We start from the raw sequence: 21,027 nt of genomic DNA, 5'->3' as shown, positions 1-21,027 counted from the left end.
CCATTTGCGAGTTTGACCACAAACATCCTACTCCCCTCTTTGGCCAAAACAGTGCCAGCAATCCACTTGGGACCTTATCCATAGTTCAACACAAATACAGGATCATTTATCTCAATTTCTCGTGCCACATTTGTGCGATCATGATATGTATTCTGTTGAAGCCACCTGCTCTCTACCTGTTCGTGTAGATCAGGCTGGACTAACGAAAGCCTTGTCTTAAGTGCCCTTTTCATGAGCAGTTCAGCGGAAGGAACCCCGGTGAGCGAGTGGGTCTTGTGCGGTAACTAAGCAGTACTCGGGATAAGCGAGTCTGCAGTGAGCCTTCAGTTACCCTTTTGAAGCTCTGCTTGATTGTTTGAACTGCTCGTTCTGCCTGACCGTTGGACGCTGGCTTAAACGGGGCAGACGTGACATGTTTGATCCCATTGCGGGTCATGAATTTCTTGAATTTGGCACTGGTAAAGCATGGTCCATTGTCACTTACAAGGACATCAGACGCATCAAACATGGCCTGTAGGCTTTCAATGGTGGCACCGGACGTGCTTGCCGACATTATCACACATTCAATCCACTTGGAGTATGCATCTACAACTACTAAAAACATTTTTCCCAAGAATAGGCCTGCATAGTCAACATGAACCCTAGACCACGGTTTGGAGGGCCAAGACCATAAACTTAGTGGCGCCTCCCTGGGTGCATTGTTTAACTGGGAACATGTATTACATTTGTGCACACAGGACTCTAAGTCTGCATCGATACCGGGCCACCACAAGTGGGATCTGGCTATCGCTTTCATTATTACAATGCCTGGGTGGGTACTGTGGAGATCACTAATGAAAGTGTCCCTGCCCTTTTTTGGCACAACTACCTGATTACCCCATAGGAGGTAGTCTGCTTGTATAGACATTTCAGCTTTGCGCCGCTGATACGGCTTTATTTCTTCCTGCATCTCTGACGGGACACGAGACCAACTCCCGTGGAGCACACAATTTTTTACTAGGGACAGTAAGGGTTCCTGGCTCGTCCAGGTTCTAATCTGTCGGGTGGTAACAGGTGATTGTCCACTCTCGAATGCTACCATTACAATAACTAAATCTGCAGGCTGTGCCATCTCCACCCCGGTGGTGGGCAATGGTAGCCTACTGAGAGCATCGGCACAGTTTTCTGTGCCTGGCCTGTGGCGGATAGCGTAGTTGTATGCGGACAACTTGAGCGCCCATCTCTGGATGCGGGCTGATGCATTTGTATTTATCCCCTTATTTTCAGAAAAGAGGGATATAAGTGGCTTATGGCCGGTTTCCAATTCAAATTTGAGCCCGAACAGATATTGATGCATTTTCTTTACCCTGTAAACACATGCTAACGCTTCTTTTTCAATCATACTATAGGCCCTCTTGGCCTTAGACAGACTTTTGGATGCATAAGCAACTGGTTGCAATTTCCCAAATTCATTAGCTTGTTGCAGTACACACTCAACCCTGTACGACGACGCATCACATGCTAGTACCAAACGTTTACATGGATCATACAACACAAGCAATTTTTTTTTAACATAACAGCTTCCTAGCTTTCTCAAAGGCATTTTCTTGGCTTTTACCCCATACCCATTCATCTCCTTTATGCAGTAAAGAATGCAGGGGCTCTAACAATGTGCTAAGACCCGGTAAGAAGTTTCCACAATAGTTCAGGTGTCCTAGAAACGACCGCAGCTCCGTCACTTTCTTTGGTCTTGGTGCATTTTTGATTGCCTCCGTCTTCGAATCGGTGAGCCTGATGCCGTCCGCCGCGATTCCTCTCCGTTCAGATGCCAGGAAAACGCACTTCGAGCGTTTTAGCCTGAGCCCCACACGATTAAGCCGACTAAGAACTTCCTCCAGGTTCTGCAGGTGCTCGACGGTGTCCCGACCTATAACCAAGGTGTCATCCTAGAAGACCACGGTGCGTGGGACCGACTTCAGCAAGCTTTCCATGTTCCTCTGGAATATCGCCGCAGCCGATCGAATCTCAAATGGGCATCTATTGTACACGAAAAGACCTTTGTGTATGTTGATGCAGGTGAGGCCTTTCGAAGATTCCTCCAGCTCCTGCGTTATGTAGGCTGAGGTCAAGTCCAGCTTCATGAACATTTTCTATCCCGCAGCAACGCAAATAGGCCGTCTGCCTTTGGTAGCGCGTATTGATCCTGCAGCGAGAAACAATTGCAAGTTACTTTGTAATCACCACAGATTCTGATGGTGCCGTCTCCCTTGAGGACTGGAACAATCGGACCGGCCCACTCATTGACTTCGATTTGCGAAATAGTGCCCTCTCGTTGCAGCCTGTCCAGCTCGATCTCCACCCTCTCATCATGTAAGGTACCACTCTCGCCTTGTGATAGATGGGTCGCGCCCCCGAAATAAAATGGATCTGCACTTATGCTCCTTAGAACTTCCCGATACCTGGTTCAAACAGCGAAGGGAACTTGCTTAGGACCTGGGCACATGAGGTGTCATCGACAGACGAAAGCGCTCGTACATCGTCCCAGTTCCAGCGTATCTTCCTCAGCCAGCTCCTGCCGAACAACGTGGGGCCATCGCCCGATACCAACCAGAGTGGTAACTCATGCACCGCGCCATCGTAGGAGACCTTTACGGTAGCACTGCCAATTACGGGAATCAGTTCCTTTGTGTACATTCTAAGTTTAGTACGAATGGGAGTCAGGACTTGCCTTGAAGCCTTGCTGCACCATAATTTATCAAAAGTCTTTTTGCTCATTATGGACTGGCTTGCGCCCGTGTCCAGCTCCATGGACACCGGGAGTCCATTTACTTCAACATTCAGCATTGTCGGGGGACACTTTGTGGTAAATGTGTGCACCCCAGTTACCTCTCCCTCCTCGATCTGAGACTCTGGTTCATCATGATCCACCGTGGATCTGTCCTCCTCTGCAACATGGTGGTTTGCAGGATTAGCAGGGTTTGCAGCTCGCTTGCACATACGTTGGAGGTGTCCCATTGTTCCTCAGCCCTTGCAAACATATCCTTTGAAGCGGCATGAATGGAATTGATGATCACCCCCGCAACGCCAATAAGGTATTAAATGCCTAGTATTCACCACCCTTGATGGCGGACTCTGAGTCATCTGCGGACGTGCAGATACAGGTGTGTAACTCCTGGCATGTACATTTCAATTCAAAAACACTATTACTTTGTTCACAGTACTTGCAGCAGCACTAGTGAGCTGGGAAATTTGTTTGGTATTGTCACTGGTGGAGATAAACGCCTGGTCTATTGCTATGGCTTTACTCAAGGTTGGAGTCTCTACAATCAAAAGTTTGCAAAGTATTACTTCATGGCGAATGCCAAGTGCAAAGAAGTCCCTGAGCATATGCTCCAAGTGTCCTTCAAATTCGAAATGTCCTGCAAGGCGCCTTAGCTCGGCCTTCAGACCTGGCCTTCAGACCTCTTGTACGTGTAGAACTGATACCTCGTCATCAGAACACTTTCCTTCGGGTTTAGATGCTCCCATACCAGTGTGCACAACTCATCGTACGACTTGTCTGTTGGTTTTTCTGGAGCAAACAGGTTTTTCATGAGGCCATACATTGGTGGCCCACAAACGGTGAGGAGGATCGCCCTTCGTTTGGCAACGTTCCCTTCTCCTTCCAGCTCGTTGGCCATGAAGTATTGGTCAAGTCACTCCACGAAGGTTTCCCAATCATCTCCCCCTGAAAATTTCTCCAGGATACCCACAGTTCTTTGCATTGTTGCGTTGGGGTTCGTCATCTGCATTTCGTCGCCAGTTGTTATGTTTTGGATAAGGAGTCAGACTAGATACTGCAAGCTCAAAGTAAGAGTGACTGTAGTCCTTTATTACAGATCTCTGAGTGCCTCTCCAGCCTGTGAGGCCTCCTTATATACAGGTGCTCCCAAGGGATTGTGGGATCACTTGGGATTCCATGGGATAAGCCCTCTGGTGGTTAGACATGGTAATTACAGGTTTACATACCTAACGGATACCATCGTGCTTCTAGTGACGTGTATCTCCTTGTTGCTTCTCATCAATGCTACGTAGTTTCTGGCAATTTCTACTTCTAGCATCAAAAGTTGGTTTACCCTTCAGTCGGCATGCCTTTGCAAGATGCCCAGTTTTCTTGCAGAAGAAACACTCTGCTTTCACATATGGACAATTTTGAGCAATGTGTTGTTCCAAATACCGATAGCACAACTAAAATGCACTGTTACCTTGGCCAGTTGCTGAGGCCTTAGGGCCCAACTGCGTTTTACTTTTATCTTGCAGGCGATTCACCTCGGTTGTCTCGTGACTGGAAATGGCCATATCCATCGACATAGCTGTCTGATAAGCTAAATCAAATGTCAAGTTAGGGGTTGTCAACAACTTTCTTCAGATTGCTTCATTTTTCATCCAACAAACAAACAGGTTATGCAATGCTCGGTCCTGAAAGTTTCCAAAATGCCAGTGAATGGATAGCTTTTTTAATGCTACAATGTACTTACTGATACTCTAGTCAGTTAATTGATTTTGTATTCCAAAACGATAACTTTCAGCAATTTCCAGGGGCTCAGGACTGTAGTACTATTTATCCATCAGTGATGTATCGTTTGACTTGATGGGAACAAGCAATTTTTTCAGGATTTCATACAATTCGGGGCTTGCTTCAATCAGGAAAATAGCCCGTTTTCTTTCTAACACCACCCGGTTACGGTTTTCATCATCGGAGACTTTGACAATACTATTTGTGGTGAAAAATATTTCTAGATGCTCCAATAGGCTCCGAAAGTCTCTCGGTTATGATGGCACTCACCCAAGTGCCATATTATTCCCATAGGCGTGGCCATTTGGACTCTTCAGTTCAGCCAAGTGTGCCTATAATTTACCTTGGATTTTTAGCTGTGCTGCAAAACAAAGAACCTCTCAAAGTCTCTCTGTTGGTTGGCAGTAACATCCACCAACAAAAATTTCAGCTAAAAAATCCAGAAATCCTATCCTATGTCACCAATGTGATATAGTTCTTATGACATTACAAACACATATATACACAAGATGGCTCTACAGGAGATTGTTAACATGTGACCTTGTCACATGACCCTTTATTGTATTTACATCAGCAGCTGCATTACCACAGTAGTCCACTAGGTGAAGCAGGAGTCCACTAGGGGGAGCTCTATAGTACAGTAAGCTCAAATAGATTAGTGGTAGTCATAAGGAGTTAACCTCCAGCAGTTGCCTCAGTAGAGTATTGCAGTAGTAGGAAGTTGTTACCCAGGGCAGTAGCCTGTTCCAGATGTCTCACAGGTCGAGCCAAATTTTTTTTTGCCCCACTGGAAGGCAGGGTACCCTCGACAGCAGTTATACAAGACATTTCTTTGCCCTGTTACTACACTCACAGCCAATGATGCAATCTCCTCGCAGGGCGAAATGGGGTCACTGCCGGGCGTTAAGGGGTCAGCTCATGCCCGAAGGGATGGGAACACGCAGCGCAGTGGAAACCTATTTCTGCCACCCCCGGCCCAAGGGCAATTTGGATGGCTCGGACCTCTTAGAGGCGGTAATGGACCTTAAAGAGGGGACAATTTCGGCCCCCATATAAATGCAAGTTGTTGTTTCATCTGAAGCCTCCTTCTTGACTGAGTGAACATGGTGTGTGCAGTACATTACAAACATTCTGCAGCTGCCCACTTACAGGCACAAAACCACATATGATGACAAAATGACATCCTGCACCACATCTTCCATCATTATACCATACTTTATGTCCGACACTGGAATTGCCTGTCTAAAATAATTGTTCACTTCTGCTGTGCCACAGCAATCAAGGAAGAAGTACCTTTAAGTTGCAACATTAAGCCTGACAACGGATTCTTCCGAAGTGGTTAAACTTTAAAAAAAATCCACCACCTAGAGCCGCTTTAAATTGTTCTGTTATTTGTATTCTTGCTCAGCTGGCAAATTTTGCAAGATATGTCATACCACTCTGGACATGATGGCATTCCCTTTCGAAATATCCATCTACTTTGCTGCCATATAGGGAGATGAGGAGGAGCAACAGAGGAAAAGTCGGTGAGTAAGGCTGCATGGGAGGTATCACCATTATACCTGGCGGAATCCAGCCACTGCATCTACCGATCCCGCCATTCCTACCTGCATCTCACTCTAGAGCAGTGAATCAGGAGACTCTGCTTCCCAAGGGAAGCCATCCATGAGTTGGAACATTTGTTGCAAGCTGAGCTGCAGACCACCTCAAGCTCACCCACTGCACACCCAGTAGCTGTCAAATGTAAGCACCGCACTGAATTTTGTTTTGACACTGCTTCCTTTATTGGCTGCTGCGGGTGATGTATTGCACATTTCTCAGTTGTGTGTCCACAGATGCGGCAGGCAACTGACGGATGTTTTGTTTGCTCGGACAAGTGACCTCACCTGTGTTACTATGAATACTTGGCATAAGCATGATTGGGCCATGTCATTTTTTTTTAAGAGTGGCAGGATTTGCAAAGATTCAAGGTGCATATGGTCAAATGTGCTTCCTTGCCTCAGCCAGTGTCCTTCAAGGTGTAACTGGCATGTGACCAGCAGGTGAACCATGCAAACAACGGCTCATTTTCCTTGGAACTGCTATGACTCATTTATACTGATGCAGTCCATAATGGCAGTACGCTGCCAAAACAAAAGGCAAGTATCTGACGAGAACCTGGGCGATAAAAATACCTATTTCAGCCTTGACTGGTGACACCAGTGCATTTGCCCCAGCATCCCAGCAAAGCTAAGATACAATGAGCCATTCAGCCATTGGGTTAAAAATGCTGCTCATGTGAAACAGTCCTGAATGCAGGTAGATACAAAGCTCTACTATCTGAGATATCCCCTATAGGTGATTGGAATGATCAAGTAACAAAAAACGTCCAGGGCACATATGTCCTTCACAGATATTTCTAGTCAAGGAGGAGACCTTCAAACTCTTTGCTAATACTAAATATAGTTCAGTAACTGCTTTCCTGGAATATCTCAATTATTCCAGTCTTATTCCTCAGTCGTCCCAGGTAGGGATTCTGGCCCAGTGCATCATTTCTTGAATTTGGGGGTGGTTTTCCCGCTCGCCTGCCGTAACTTTGCTGGAATAGCTATGGAAACTTCAGGGAGAAGTACTTGAAAAGGAAGAAAATAATATGATACAGGGAAAGGTCAGGGGATTATGATTAAAGTGTGCTTATATTATCATGGGCTAGAACCTGCAGTTTTTTGCATGCTTATCGCCCACTTAACGCCCATTTTATCGCTGAAATTATGTATAATGCCCCGACACAGCCCATTTAGCCACAAAATGCAAACTGACGGGCATTTTTAGGAAACTTATCACCGTTACATTCCCCATGTGCTTAACACCGGGAAAAAATATTACCACCCTCCCACTTTTTTTGGACGGAATCATCAGAATGAGCGAAATCAACACCCATAATATCACCAAGCATTAATTTCAACACTGAATTAATGCCGAGATTCAATATTAATGCCCGCCCACTTTTTTTTGTCATGGAGAGCATATTTACCGAAACTAATGCCCAGCAGATCGCCCAGCGTCAATTTCACCACCTCGCACACATTTCGCCCACAATATTGCTCGCCCAAAAACCGGCCACAAAAAGTGGAGCTGTTCTGAATGAACGGCAGCAGTGTGGCTGGCATTTTTTAAATCCCACTCTTACGTGAGGAGCTGATATCTGAACGATTTGCCTGAAAGAGCGTTGATGTGGGTGACAACGCTGACACACTGCTGTGTGTGTGCAGCTCAGACATCAATGGTGCCCATCACCTTGGTGCCAGTTAAAGTTTACGTTGATTGATGTTAAGTTGTATTTAACTCTTTCATGTTAAGGAATCACCAGTGTGTAACGGTCCAGCTATCTGAGACAATGCGCAACAAGGTTATGTTCAATAACAAAAATTTTATACCAACATTGGTCTGAAATCATAAGCATCACAGGCAATAACACCCAACCCCCACCCAGACCCCACTTTTTCCACCATTGACATAAATCACATGTTCAACATGTCCAGCAGCACAGAATACAAAGGCAAAGCAGGAGCGTGGTCCCCAGCCTCCATACATTGCAACAAAATTGCATACACCCAGATGGAGATATAACACCGCCATCACCTGCGGACATGTACCTCATTTTCCTTCCCCCCTCCCCTTCTTCTCCCCACCTCTACCCCTTCCCCTCCTTGCTCCATGGTGCCTGGTCGAGGAGCTCCTCAGGCGGTGCCTCATTGGGGGGGGATGAAGACAGATGCGGTCGTTGCACAGGTATGGGAGTGGGGATGCCGAAGGGGGCAACATTCTCTGATACAGAAGCAAGATCTTGGTCCTTGCTCTCATCTGTCGTTCGCAGTGGTGGTGCGGAACCTAGGGGTGGAGTGCCGGTCTCTGGGACCACTGGGAGGCCTGTGGCAGCAGTGTTCCTGGCTATCGTACCCATGGACTCCGCCATCCGTAGAAGGTACTCGGTCATGGTGCCAGAGATGGTAGCCAGCTTTCGGGTTATGCCCCCCAATGCTTCGATGAGCTGGTCGCCAATGTCTACAGTCCTCCTGGATAACTGTACCATCTCTCCGCTCTCATGTGGCGCTCGTGGAACAGACTTGCCTTGTCCATGGGACCTCCGCGGGGTCGGCGCCGTCCTGGGACAAATATGGTACCCTGTGGCGAGGCGCTTGGGGCCGGTCTCTCCAGAATGGAGGCAGAAATGACCGGAAGACCGCTAGATGGCCTTGGGGTGGAATGGCTTCTGGAGCGTGGCGATGCAGGTTCCTCGAAGTCCGCGCTCTCATCCGTGGAGAAGAGACCCAGTGGATTGACGGGCGAGAATCGGAGCTCCTCAGCACCAGATGTTGGATCATCCGGAGAGACGGGCCCCGCGCCCCCACCTTCCGGCCTCTGTGGTCTTGCCTTGGGACGCGCTGCTGGCTGAGCTGCAAAACACAAATGAGGTTATTAGAGGAGAAGGGGGTGCTAGGGTCACAAGGTGAGTCCAGCGCTACACACAGCATATGCACGACAAAAGCACCACCACTCTCAAAATCATCGCAGACATCACATTTCATGACCATCAACACATTTGCATTCCAATGATTTTCATTAGGCCATCATTATTTATATGACAATTTTAGAAATCATCTATCATATATGATTGTTCGGATATGTGTGGGTGTGGCATCTATTGACTTTACATCACGCAATGGTGTAAGCTTTACTCATGTGGCCTCGCTTCAGGGTCTGCAGATGCATCCATGGCTGTCCGGGGGTGCTTCCCCACGAGTGCAAGCACTTGCTCCTCCATCTCTGTGATGTCACTGGGGACTGGTGGCCCCCCACCTGTTCATCTCTGCATGGATCTCATCATCCACAGCTTCTTCTGTAAAAGGTGACAGGATGAAATGTCATGAGATCATTGCGTGATATCATTGCTAGGTACTGTCACAGAGACTGATACAACACATAACTGACAGATGTAATCATGATTATTATGATAATTATCATTCTTTACCTAAAGACGTACACTGTGACTGCAGGCTTTGAGTAAAACATTCCCGGTAAAAGTGAAATACCTCACATCTGATGATAGTCACTCAGGACTGTTACAAACCAAATTATATAAATACATAAGTACATGTAAATCAATGTAATACTTACTCTTGCGGATCCCACAAGGTCATTCCATCGTTTGCGGCATTGGTTGCCCTCATGCACCTCTTTGGTCGCCGACGAGACCACCTCTGCTATCTCGGTCCATGTCTTCTGGTATGCCTTTGGGGTGGGCTTCCCACGTCCCCCCCCATGTCAAATCACCCCAGCGTAACTTGACCTCCTGCAGGAGGGAGGCATTTGCCTCGTCCGAGAACCTCCTGGCTCTTTTGCGCTCTCCAATGTGCTCCTCTCCCACCTCACCATTCTCTCCAGCATCAGTCTCCACAGTGCTGTGATGCCTCCTCCTCTCTCTCCATTATAGGTCAAATTCGGTCAAATATGTGGCTGGTAACAGCTAATTTTTGTTTGCCTACTTGCTGTGAAGCTCTAAAGTCTCCCTCCTTCCTCCCAAAGCAGCCACACTACACCCAGCCATGCCTTCAGTCCCTCTGAGCTCCCTCTCTGTCTCCTCATCTGCGCATGTCATGATGACCCTTGACCTCCAGGATCGCGGGAATCGAGCGTTGCCATGCTGTTCTAAGGGCGGCCACACTTTAAAAAGAAGGTCAAAAAATTGTAACGCTACCGCCCATTTTATATTGCTCGCGGTAACGGCCATTTTCAAAAGTGGAGACTAGGTGCTTTGAGAATGGGCGAAAAGCCGGTTATCTGAAAATCCTTTTTTAATGCCCACGCCGGAAATATCGCCCATTTTTGTATGATAACCACAAAAGTGCAGGTTCTAGCCCGATGGCTCAAATAGCATCTATTTTAACATTTATTCACAGGATGTGGGCAGTGCTTGCATGGTCACAGTTATTGCCCATCCCTAGCAGTTCATCCCTTCTATGCTCTAATCTCTATGGTTCAATAAATTTTACACCTGAGTACCCTGGCCCTAGCATTCATCCCACTCTTCCTCTGATGGGATGATGGCAGTGAACCGTGGGACAGCCATTACTCACCCTCTCTGCATCTCCTTCCAGAATGTCCATTCACTTACGAACAAGGCCCTTCCCATCCATGAGCTTATCATGGATGATGGCATCGACATCAAGGCCCTGACGGAAACTTAGTTGAGAGGCGATGACACATTATCCTTAAAAGAAGCCTCTCCGCCTGGCTATACCTTCCACCACTTGCCCCGCTCAGACCGCCGTGGTGGTAGTGTGGCTCTCATCACTAAATCATACCTTGGTCTGTCCCCCTATTCCTCCAGCACTTTCTGCTCCTTTGAGCATTCCACCCCTCTCACCTCGTTTAAAATTCTCGCTCTCTACCGCCCGCCCAAGTACCTACATTTTTTTTATTACCGATATTTCTTCACTGCTTTCCTCCCTCTGCCTTTGCCCTGACGGACTTCTCATCCTCAGTGATTTCAACCTCCATCTCAATTCATCATGCTCTCTCTCCTCTGAGTTCACTAGCCTCCTCACAAACCTACCTCCTTCTGTGTCCGTCCCTGGAAAAACTCTCTCCCGACTCTTTTACAACTGCACTTATGAACTCCCAACTGTCCAGCCTTTGGCCCTCCATTCACCATGACATTTCTGCAGCCAGCAATCTGCTCAATCACACCCTCACTGCTACCTTTGATGCCCTAGTCCCTGTTAAAATAATTACTCTCTCTCACCCTGGTCATTCCCCCGGTACAGCCCTGATCTTCACTCCCTTAAGTCCAAGGGACGCAGACTTGAACGGATATGGCGGACAACTGGTTTAGCCATTCACCGCCAGATCTGGCTGGACCACGTAAAGCATTATCGGGTCCTACTCTCGTCTGCCAAAGTTGCTTACTAAAAGATAAACCCTGGCTTCTATATTCCACTGCGAACCGCCTTTTTAAACGCCTCTCCCCAGTCTCCAAACTCACCTCCGACAATAAGTGTAAGGAGCTGATGGATTTCTTTGTCCCAAAGATTGAGACCAGCGTTCAGCTGCCTTTGCCTCTTCCCTTCCTTCCCCTGCCCACCAGGCCAACCTTCCTCTAAAGATCCCCCCTGTCCTAGCCCTGACCTCACATCTTTCTCCAGTTTCTCTCCGATCTCCCCTCGAGATCTTTCTGAGCTCATCCTGTCTATGAGACCCACTTCCTGCTCCCTTGACCCTATTCCCACCAAACTGCTGACCACCCAATTTTCTTTTCTGGCTCCCATATTATCTGACATTGTAAATGGTTCTCTTTCCTCAGGTACTGTCTCCTTCTCCCTAAAATCTGCCGTCATTATCCCTCTCAAAAAAAAACCCTCGATCCCTCCGTCCTTGCAAACTACCACCCCATTCCAACCTATCTTTCTGCTCCAAAGTCCTTGAATGTGTTGTCGCCTCCAAAATCCATGCCCTCTTTCCTGCAATTCCATGTTTGAATCCCGCCAATCCGGATTCCGCCCCTGCCACAGTGCCCAAATGGCTCTCATCAAAGTCACAAATGACAACAATTGTGACTGTGACAAAGGCAAACTATCCCTCCTCGTCCTTCTTGACTTGTCTGCAGCCTTTGATACGGTTGACCACTCTATCCTTCTCCAACGCCTCTCCACTGTCCTCCAGCTGGGTGGGACTGCACTCACTTGGTCCATTCTTATCTATCTAATCGTAGCCAGAGAATCACCTGCAACGGATTCTCTCCCCACCCCCGCATCATTACATCTGGTGTCCCCCAACGATCTATCCTTGACCCTCCTATTTCTGATCTATATGTTGCTTCTTGGCGACATCATCTGAAAACACAGCGTCAGTTTCCACATGTATGCTGATGACACCCAGCTCTACCTCACTACCACTTCTCTCGACCCCTCCTCAGTCTCTAAATTTTCAGAGTGCTTGTCCGACATCCAGTTCTGGATAAGCAGAAATGTTCTTCAATTGAATATTGGGAAGACCAAAGCCATTGTTTTCAATCCCCACCACAAACTCCATTCCCCAGCCACCGACTCCATCCCTCTCCCCAACTTCTGTCTGCGGTTGAACCAGACTGTTCGCAACCTTGGTGTCATATTTGACCCTGAAATGAGCTTTTGACAACATATCCACAGCATAACTAAGACTGCCTATTTCCACCTCCGTAACATGGCCCGTCTCAGCCCTTGCCTCAGCTCATTCTGAAGCTCTCATCCATGCCTTTGTTACCTCTAGACTTCAGTATTCCAATGCACTCCCACATTCTACCATATGTAAACTAGAGGTGATCCAAAACTCGGCTGCCCATCTCCTAACTCACACTGAGACCCACTCAACCATCACCACTGTGCTCGCTGACCTATATTGACTCCCGATTAAGCAACTCCTCGATTTCAAAATCCTTGTTTTCAAATCCCTCAAATCAGCATTCCTGATTATAATTGCTCAACCATTGTTGGCCGTGCCTTCTGTTGCCGACGCCCTAAGCTCTGTAATTCCCTGCCTAAACATCTTCGCTTCTCTTTCCTCCTTCAAGACGCTCCTTAAGACCTACCTCTTTGACCAAGCTTTTGGTCATCTACCCTAATTTCTCCTTCTGTGGCTCGTTGTCAAATTTTTTTATCTCCAACTACTCCTGTGAAGCATGTTGGGACATTTTACTGCATTAAAGGTGCTACATAAATACAAGTTGTTGTTGTTGTGATCTTTGGAGAAAAATCTGTGCTGCTGTGATGTTCTAGATTCAGAGACTTTGATCCTTGAATAGCATAGGTGACCAATCCATAGACCCCTTAAAGTCTCACTTAATTACATCAACACCTGAAGGTAATTTCAGTACAAAATACAACTTTTAAAAAAGAGAACGCAAAGCTAGATAGTAATTGGAATGTCCTGTTTGAATAAAGTGGAAGGTCACAATAGCTTAAATTAGGCCAACGGTCCATCTAATTCACCTTCCCGGTAGTTACATGCTTCAACAATAATGAAGTTGTTGACTAATCGTGACAATCAGTCTCTAAGCATTAGTCTACAACAGACCTGGACATGAGACGACAAAAACCTCCAATGGTGGAAACCTTTGGGAACCAAAACTCCAATGTCACCTGTTCCTCCTAAGCATGCTTTACTTACCAAGTGTCATGTCTCAAATATAAGTCGACAAAGTCAACTCTGGACTGTTGTGTTTATATCCCTGTTGGCTGTATACCCTGAAAAGGACTTTTGACACAAGATAGCTGGTCTGGATTAGGAAGAAACATGTTGCTGGGAGAAACACGTGGGGGCGGATCACTCCCACAGAAACTGGTGAGAGGAGCTGGGTCTGTTCAAATGTTGGTCTGCCAACAGCTAGTGACATCAGAGCTGGGTACTCTTAAGAAGGCCAAGGAACTCTTTTGTGTGTGGAGCCAGGTTGTCCAGGAAAGAGAGCAAGGTGCAAAGACAAGACCAACACCTGCATTGTCTTCACAACAGTCCAGCAATCAGGACTGATGGGCCATTGAACACTCACTCAGGAAGCCTTCGGACATCGATCGGCTGGTTTTGTTCAGACCCCAACACATCTTAGATAGCGTTAAATAAGACCTGAAGAAGCCAGGAAGGTTCCCCGGAGGCAACAGAACTATACAAACCCAGCCAGACTTGTGGACTACAGGAGTATAACTGTCAAGCGTTTGGGAAGCTCGATGTTCGTTCTATCGCATCCTACGTGAAGGCACATTTGCATACCCCTCGAGGATAAGGACTGAGAGCGAAGCCTCGCTTCTCCAACCCGACGGACTTCAACTTTAACTTGGATCTCAAATGTCAAGCACTAGTGGGGTACCGCAAGGTTCTGTGCTGGGGCCCCAGCTGTTTACTTTGTACATTAATGATTTAGACGAGGGGATTAAATGTAGTATCTCCAAATTTGTGGATGACACTAAGTTGGGTGGCAGTGTGAGCTGCGAGGAGGATGCAGAATGACTTGGATAGGTCAGGTGAGTGGGCAAATGCATGGCAGATGAAATATAATGTGGATAAATGTGAGGTTATTCACTTTGGTGGTAAAAACAGAGAGACAGACTATTATCTGAATGGTGACAGATTAGGAAAAGGGGACGTGCAACGAGACCTGGGTGTCATGGTACATCAGTCATTGAAGGTTGGCATGCAGGTACAGCAGGCGGCTAAGAAAGCAAATGGCATGTTGGCCTTCATAGCGAGGGAATTTGAGTACAGGAGCAGGGAGGTGTTACTACAGTTGTACAGGGCCTTGATGAGGCCACACCTGGAGTATTGTGTACAGTTTTGGTCTCTTAACTTGAGGAAGGACATTCTTGCTATTGAGGGAGTGCAGCGAAGGTTTACCAGACTGATTCCCAGGATGGCAGGACTGACATATCAAGAAAGACTGGATCAACTGGGCTTGTATTCACTGGAGTTCAGAAGAATGAGAGGGGATCTATCTCATAGAAACCTTTAAAATTCTGATGGGTTTCGACAGGTTAGATGCAGGAAGAATGTTCCCAATGTTGGGGAAGTCCAGAACCAGGGGTCACAGTCTAAGGATAAGGGGTAAGCCATTTGGGACCGAGATGAGGAGAAACTTCTTCACCCAGAAAGTGGTGAACCTGTGGAATTCTCTACTACAGAAAGTTGTTGAGGTCAATTCACTAAATATATTCAAAAAGGAGTTAGATGTAGTCCTTACTACTAGGGGGTTCAAGGGGTATGGTGAGAAAGCAGGAATGGGGTACTGAAGTTGCATGTTCAGCCATGAACTCATTGAATGGCGGTGCAGGCTCGAAGGGCCGAATGGCCTACTCCTGCACCTATTTTCTATGTTTCTATGTAGCACAGGGCCGTGGAGTTGAACCGCTGAGGAAGGACCAGCGAGCAAGAAAGGGTGGATTGGGTGAGAACTCAATAGTTGTACGCTCACCAACCGATCCATGAAAGTGCGTGAGGGGGTGTCAGTGTGCACTAACCAAACCAGAGGGGGATTTAGAGTTAGGTGGGTCCTGGGAGGGTTTAGCCCATGGGAAGGGTTGGTCTGTTGCAAGGCTAACAAGGGCAGTGCACTGTTTTACTAGGTATTACTGCACTGTGTGGTTCCACTTCACAAGAATCTGGCGAGTGGAGTGGAGGTGTTGATCTGTTGTAATAAACCTTGTGTGATTTTGAACTTGAAACGTTGGTCCGTGTCTCACTATAAGACAATCCATTGTAATTCTTTTCACCCGAACATAAGGACAGGGTTAGTGTGCTTGCTATAAGCGGGTGTTAAATCATAAACAGCAGATTGGATAACTGAGAGAGACCTATTGGCACCAGTCTTGGCGGAAAACCAGCTTGTAGCACAGCAAGCAAGACAGGGCTGATTTGGCACTGGTCACTGCCAAGTGAAAACCCTTACATATTTGGAGCCTACAGTGAGGCCTCGAAAACCTCAGGAAATAACTGTAGACTGACCACTTACACCTCTATCCCAAAATGTTATTTTCTGAAAGGAATCGATCTAATTTGCATTTGAATGGCCCAATACTAATGGCTTCTATGACCTCCCTAGGAAGCCTGTTCCACAGATTGACCACTTGCTCATTGAAATAATATTTTCGCAGATGCGTTTTGCATTTACCTCTCCACTCCCTCCAAGTGCAGGCCATGTCCTCTGGTTCTACTGTTCAGGATAAAATGAAACAGCTTGTCATGTTCTGCATTATCTAGACCCTTTAGAATCTGAAATGTAGCAATTATCACCTTTCAACTCTTTTCCAGTGAGAACATGTCAATTTACTTAATTGCTCCTGATGATCCAATCCCTCCATCCCCTCAATCATACTGGGTGTTCTCTTCACTGTCCTATCAATACTCCAACAGTGGATAGTCAAGGGGCTATGGGGGGGAGGAACTTAACACAATCACAATCACTAAGGAGGTGGTACTCAGTAAGATAATGGGAGTAATGGCGGCTAAATCCCTTGGATCTGATGGCTTGCATCCTAGTGTCTTCAGAGAAGTAGCAGCAGGGACTTTTCGCGCTTCTTCTTCCAAAAGGTACACAGGGGGAGCTCTGTGATCACCAGCCTAAAGGAAGAAGACGGTTCTGTGACGTTTTCGCAGCCTGACATGCTGAGGATCAGCAAATCCTTCTATGCCGGGCTGTATGACGTCAAGCCCACAGACCGCGCGGCCTCCCAGTCGTTCCTGTTGTCTATCACGGAGGTCCTAAACGACAGCGAGCGGGAGAGTCTGGACCACCCGTTAACTCTGGACGAGATGACAAAGGCCGTCCGGTCCCTTGCGACGAGTAAAACTCCCGGAAGCGACGGCTTGCCAGTCGAGTTGTATTCAGCTCTGTGGGACTGGATGGACCCAGACCTGCTGGAAGTGTATGAGAGTATGCTTCTGGCTGGCAGTATGTCAGAATCAATGAGGAAAGGCATCATCACCCTCATCTACAAGCAGAAGGGGGAGAGGGAGGAAATCAAAAACTGGCAGCCCATTTCGCTGCTCAACGTGGACTACAAGATCCTGTCAAAGGTCATCGCCAACAGGGTCAAGTCTGCTCTTGAGCTGGTGATCCACCCGGACCAGACCTGCGCTGTCCCCGGCAGGAAGATCTCTGATAGCCTGGCGCTACTCAGGGATATGATCGCCTACGTGCGGGACAGGGGGGTGGACACCTGCTTAATCAGCTTAGACCAGGAGAAGGCCTTTGACAGGATATCGCACACGTACCTGATGGACGTGCTCTCCAAAATGGGGTTTGGGGAGGGTATCCGCAATTGGATCCAGCTCTACAGAGACATCAGTAGCGCAGTTCTAATCAACGGGTGGGAAACTGAAAGCTTTCCGAATAGATCTGGAGTCAGGCAAGGCTGTCCTCTCTCGTCTCTCTTGTTTGTGTGTTGTATCGAGCCCTTTGCCGAGTCCATCAGGAAGGATGTGGGCATTAGATGGGTGACGATCCCAGGCAGCGGAGGCGCTCAGGTCAAGACCTCCCTGTACGTGGACGACGTGGCCATCTTTTGCTCGGATCCGCAGTCGGTCCGCAGATTGCTCACAATCTGTGACCAGTTTGAACTGGCCTCGGGAGCGAAGGTAAATCACAGCAAAAGCGAGGCCATGTTCTTCGGCAACTGGGCCGACCGATCCTTTATTCCCTTCACCGTGAAGCCAGATTCCCTGAAGGTGTTGGGAATATGGTTCGAAGCGGACGGGGCGTGCGCCAAAAACTGGGAAGAGCGTATCGCCAAAGTGAAGAAAAACTGGGATGGTGGAAGCTGCGCTTCCTCTCCATGGCAGGAAAGAACCTGGTCATCAGGAGTGAGGTGCTCTCGGGGTTGCTGCATGTGGCACAGGTCTGGCCCATCCCTCGCTCCTGTGCCGTGGCAGTCACCCGGGCCGTCTTCCACTTTGTCTGGAGGTCCAAAATGTAATGTGTCCGCAGAGACACAATGCACAAATCTCTGGACAGTGGTGGAAAGGATGTTCCGAATGTGGCCCTCATCCTGATGGCCACCTTTGTGTGCAGCTGCATCAAACTGTGCACAGACCCCCGGTACGCAAACACCAAGTGTCACTACGTGCTGAGGTTCTACCTGTCCCCGGCGTTGCAAAGGATGGGCCTGGCCATGCTGCCGCGAAACGGCCCCACCAGTTGGACCATGCCTGTCCACCTGTCCTTCGTGGAAAAGTTTTTCACAAAAAGCCCCTTTGACCACAAGGCCATAAAACAGTGGTCAGCACGTAACGTCCTGGACGCCCTACAAAAGAAAGAGAGGGTGGACCCTGTCGGGTGGTTCCCTGAGCGGACTGTCGAACTCGTTTGGCAGAACGTCTCATCGCCAGAGCTTTCACACAAGCACCAAGACGTAGCTTGGTTGGCGGTGAGGAGGGCCTTACCCGTCAGGGCCTTCATGCACAGCCGACATCTCAGCAACACGGCACGGTGCCCCCGAGTTGGCTGCGGGGCGGACGAGACTTTCACCCATCTCCTTCAGGATTGCGCCTTTGCAAGGCAGGCCTGGATGGAGATGCAGTGGTTGCTGTCGAGGTTCATCCCAAGCAGCTCCGTAACACAAGACTCTGTGCTCTACGGGCTGTTCCCAGGGACACACACGAGACAGACATCACCTGCTGCTGGAGGGCCATCAACTCGGTCAAAGACACTCTTTGGTCTTGCCGAAACTTGCTGGTCTTCCAGAGCAAGGAGATGCCCATCTCTGCGTGTTGCAGACTGGCGCAATCCAAGATCCAGAATTACGTGCTGAGGGACGCACTTAAAATTGGTGCAGCTGCCGCAAAGGCACGGTGGGGAAGGGCCACAGTTTAAAGCCCTTCTGCCACGGTAAACCCGGGGGCAGGAATCAGTACAAAACTCCCCTCGGGCCGTACTTGTAACTTCTTTTTTGTGTACATGGAGCACCATGATCTGTAAACACCTATTTAGTGCCATGTACAATGCAAGATCTGTTTCGTAATGCACGTTGAAAAGAAAAAAATGTAAATGTACCGTCACCCATTCTGTGTACTGTATAGTGACACATGTAATGTATTTTGTCGAATGTACTAAAATGTATCCCGTATCGTACCGAACTGTACTTGAAATGAAAAGCAAAGAAATGTATCAAACGGAACTGCCGCCAGCACCCAAATGTAGTGTTTGGGATTGCTGACCCAGCTAAACGTACTGAACTGCTTTTGAATGTACCGTACAAATTTTTATATGAATAAAGTATATTTTGAAATTTTTAAAAAAGTAGCAGCAGGGACTGTGAATGCAGTGGTTGTAATTCCTTGGATTCTGGGGAGGTCCCTGCAGATTGGAAAACTGCAAATGTAACACCCCTATTTAAAAAAGGAGGCAGACAAAAAGCAGGAAACTATAGACCAGTTAGCCTAACATCTGTGGTTGGGAACATGTTGGAGTCCATTATTATGAACATAAGAACATAAGAATTAGGAACAGGAGTAGGCCATCTAGCCCCTCGAGCCTGCTCCGCCATTCAACAAGATCATGGCTGATCTGGCCGTGAACTCAGCTCCACTTACCCACCCGCTCCCCATAACCGTTAATTCCCTTATTGGTTAAAAATCTATCTATCTGTGATTGGAATACATTCAATGAGCTAGCCTCAACTGCTTCCTTGGGCAGAGAATTCCACAGATTCACAACCCTCTGGGAGAAGAAATTCCTTCTCAACTCGGTTTAAAATTGGCTCCCCCGTATTTTGAGGCTGTGCTCCCAAGTTCTTGTATCCCCGGCCAGTGGAAACAACCTCTCTGCCTCTATCATGTCTATCCATTTCATTATTTTAAATGTTTCTATAAGATCACCCCTCACCCTTCTGAACTCCAACGAGTAAAGACCCAGTCTACTCAATCTATCATCATATGGTAACCCCCTCATCTCTGGTATCAGCCTAGTGAATCGTCTCTGTACCCACTCCAAAGCTAGTATATCCTTCCTGAAGTAAGGTGACCAAAACTGCACGCAGTACTTCAGGTGCGGCCTCACCAATACCCTGTACAGTTGCAGCAGGACCTCCCTGCTTTTGTACTCCATCCCTCTCGCAATGAAGGCCAACATTCCATTCACCTTCCTGATTACCTGCTGCACCTGCAAACTAACTTTTTGGGATTCATGCACAAGGAAGCAGGGGGGCTTCCCCTCCTTGAGGCTATGGTGGGACGTGGGCAAGGCTCACGTCCGCGTCTTCTGTCAAGAGTACGCGAGGGGGTCGACCAAGAGGCGGGCGGCCAGAGTCGAGCGCCTAGAAAAAGAGGTGCTCGACCTGGAATCCCGTCTCGGTCAAGTCGTCCAGGACCCGGCCCTGCGGACGGTGTACGAAGCGAAGAAGGCCGCGCTGAAGGACCTGCAGCTCGTCGGGTCCCGAGGCGCGTTCGTGAGGTCGCGGATCCGGTTCCTGCGGGATCTGGACCGCGGCTCCCCCTTCTTCTACTCGCTGGAAAAAAGGCAGAGTGTCCGTAAGCAGCTCTTGACGCTGCTGGCCGACGACGGCTCTCTCGTCTCGGATCCGGAGGGCGTCAACAACAGGGCCCGTGAATATTACGGGGCTCTGTTCTCTCCGGATCCGTCCAGCGAGGAAGCGCGTAGAGTTCTGTGGGAGGACCTGCCGAAGGTCAGCCCGGAGGGCGCCGAAAATCTGGAAGCTCCGCTAAGCCTGGCGGAGCTGACCGGTGCCCTCGCCCGGCTCTCGAGGGGAAAATCCCCGGGGCTGGACGGGCTGACCGTGGAGTTCCACAGGGCGTTCTGGGACGTCCTGGGGAGCGACTACGCGCGGGTCCTGGGGAAAGTCTGGCGACCGGGGAGATGCCCCTCTCTTGGCGCAGGGCAGTCATCGTCCTGCTGCCTAAGAAGGGCGATCTCCGCCTCCTTAAGAACTGGCGCCCGGTCTCCCTCCTCAGCACGGACTACAAAATCTTCGCCAGGG

This window comes from Pristiophorus japonicus, chromosome 5 (genome assembly GCF_044704955.1).
Source record: "Pristiophorus japonicus isolate sPriJap1 chromosome 5, sPriJap1.hap1, whole genome shotgun sequence".
NCBI lineage: Eukaryota > Metazoa > Chordata > Chondrichthyes > Pristiophoridae > Pristiophorus > Pristiophorus japonicus.
This window is presented reverse-complemented; position numbering follows the sequence as displayed.